Here is a 3470-nt window from a genome sequence, read left to right on the forward strand (position 1 = left end):
TCCATTGAATATTAATTATTATCCTGATCGCAAGTAAATACATCAACCCGAAGCCGCAAATTTTACACTAAAATCCAATCTTTGTGGGTCAGGTTGATCAAGTTTTGCCCACCCCTACGGGGCCTACCTGGAAGGAGAGGCTCTATAAGAAGGCTTAGGATAAACCCTAAACCTCCCTATGCGTTTTTCTGACCACCCCAAACCTAGTGAGAGAGAGAAGAGAAGAATAGAGAGAGGAGTACATTCTTGTTGGTTGTCTCTCTAAGTTTGAAGGACTCCCACTTAGAGGTAATTTAACTTCTAACCTCTTGATTTTTCTTTTTTTCTTTTTTCAAGGAGTCACTTTCCTGATCTATCAGAGGATACAATGCTTCATAGAGAGTTGTAACACTTCGATACTATTTTTTGATCTGAAGAATTCATATGAAAGTTACCACCATGCTCTCCTGCAGAGAGATACTAGCTATCAATATTAAAATCATACTATTATCTATGTAAAATAAGTTTGCAAAATGATTATCCATGAATCACTTTTTTTTTTTTTTATTATAAGTAAAAATGAAAGAATAAATGATTATCCATGAATCACAATTGGACTTAAACAGCAAAGAGAAGTTGCTTTTTTTTATTATTCTTTTTACTTTTGGGCCGGCAGCAAAGAGAAAATAAGTGGATGATTTGAAGTGAAAAAAGGTTATTCTAATCCAGGTCGACTGTGAGTGTCGCAATCAAGGGAAAGAAGCTTAGTGAATTCATGAAGGCTCTCTTGGCTTCTTGATCGCATTCCCCTAATCACTATATATACACTTCCAGTGAGAAATTACAGGTTCTATAAAAGTATACAACTTTCATCCAACAACGTCGTTGCCAGCAAGTTGTTGCCAGCAAACCAAAAGGAAAAAAAAAAAAAAAAATACTAAATACTATAAAAGTATCTAATTTTTATCTAACCTAGCCGACATGACATGATCCAATATTTGTTTGTGTTGAACTTCTCAAATTCAAAAAAGTGTCAAATGGAGTATACATGTCAGCAATAAATTCAATAGCACAAGTAACACCTACCGAAAATAAATGAACTTAGCTCATCATCAATATTGATAAAGTCATCATTAAGCCAAAAAAATTTAGTTTGGCTCCAGACTCTTAAAAAGCAGTCCAAAGACATTTAGTTTGTGTCGGGCTTTTTAAATCCAAAAACATGTCAAACTGAGTGAACATGTCAGCAAGAAATTCAGTAGCACAAGTACTAACACCAACTGAAAATCAATGAAATTAGCCCATCATCAATATTGATAAAGAAGGCTCCGGCTACTCTTATTTTATGCTATACAATATTGTATGCTCCAAAACATACCATAAACCACATAATCATGTGTGGGCACATGAATTAAATATTTAGTACAATTTACCGATGTAATACCTCGTTGTTATTAGTCTAGATATTCTTGTTTCTATTGCAATTACAAAACAAGCATTTTTCAGTTATAAATATTATTAAAATTAGGCTTCACAACAAAATTGAAGATGAATTTATCACTTACTAGTCGTACATCGAAAGAGAATTTGCTGCAAAATTTACATAGATAATTTTTTGGATTTAAAAGAATGTCAGGTTTCATTTTGATAGGTGATTGAGTTGACAATTGAAATATATTAATAAACAATTATTTGTCTTTTTTTTTTTAAGCTTGTCTTAATACTCAATGGGTACCAATTTTTTTTTTATTTTTATATATATATATATATATTCATTTATTTCTCATCCATACTTTTACCCTATCAATAAGGATTTTTTTTTTTATTTTTATTTTTTATTTCATTCATGTCCTAAAACACATTAACAAATGTATCCTAACAAAACGTTGTCTTAAAAATTACTTGCCAATTTAGTTGACATATCCTTTTGTGTATGCTAATTTGTTTAGCCATAATTATACCTTGAAGTGTCTCTAAGGGGTAGTTCAATCAGTTAGAGACCACGTCTTATGAAGCAGAGGTCACTAGTTCGAATCCCCACTCCCCCCCTCTTGTGCGGACATGTTAATATATATATATACCTTGAAGCATCTTCTTCATTTGTCACTTTATTCAATTTGTCTGAAGTTTCTCTCCATGGGCTTTGAATCTTAACAAACTCAATCATTTATCAACCACAAAATGATCAAGATCATCATTAATCTAGGTAATAAATTGCAGTTAATGTTATTAGAATATTAATTAAATAATTAAATTTATCATTTTTTATTAGTTAACCATGATTCTACGATTTACATCATGTTTCAATTAAAACACTTGTTAGTATAACGTTTGAGTCTATATGTGAAATGAAGTGTTAAAAATATTAATTAAATAAAAAATGAAAATAAAGTAATTAAAGAGACATTCAGATCATCCCCTAGAGATGGTCAACCACTCTATAAAGGAATAGTTGACCATCGTCTTATCCTTTGAAGGGAACCAACTCTGATGATTTAGGGGGTGCTTGCGGGTGGTACGGCCACCTCAAGGATTCATGCATTTCATGGGTGGTCGGACCTCTCCAAATATACCATGGAATGGCTGACCACTCCTCAAAAAATGAGAAAATGATCGGACCATTCCAACCATCCCCTTGGGTGGTTGATCAATTTTTTCTAATCGCCTTTAAAAGCGGTTAGCTAACGGTTAATAACCGCTCGCATTTTTACCCCTAAATATATATAAACTGCTAATTTAAACATTTGGAAGCAACAACAAACTGCAATTGATGCTCGTCAAAGGATTTAGCGAGTTGGTGTCAGAAACTGAAACAAGTTGTGAAGATATCAGCCAAGTTGAAGCAACAGATGGCCAAGAACCATGAGTGCTCATGAGTACGTACGTCCTGATCATCATCTACTTTTGCCAACAAGCTAGGGATCGAGTCAAGAAAAAGGCACGATGGATGGTCCAACCCGTGGAAGCATTTGCTTGATTTGAATTGGCTTGGGAGCTAGCTAGGTCACCGTTACTCCAAGCATTGACAAGGCTTGGGGGGCAGGCCATGATGACCTTTTATTTACCCTCGATCTACAATCTTCTTATGATGGATGAGACTTGAGAGAGAGGCAAGAGCATATATATTCCTTCCTCACCAGGCAGTAATAGCCATGGAAGCTTCTTCTTTTCTCTTTCTTTTTTCCTGCTTTTTTTGATTAATCAGATAGAAATAATAAATTTAATTATCTATTTAGATGGGTGCCTAAACATTGACCTGATTAATCATGTTAGGTTGTTAGTTAAGATAACTGCCAACATCGTCACTACCTACTGCCTAGTTTTCTTTCGCAAGTAGGTTTGAGTTTAGATAAAGGAATTTGTATGATACGTATATATCCTTTCCTTTTTGTTCTTCGATAAATTCATCCAACTATTGGTGGTAAAGGGAGTGAATGATTCATTCATACGTGTTGAAGAAGAGATTAAAAAGATGTTAATTAATGGACCAA

This window comes from Corylus avellana, chromosome ca9 (genome assembly GCF_901000735.1).
Source record: "Corylus avellana chromosome ca9, CavTom2PMs-1.0".
NCBI lineage: Eukaryota > Viridiplantae > Streptophyta > Magnoliopsida > Fagales > Betulaceae > Corylus > Corylus avellana.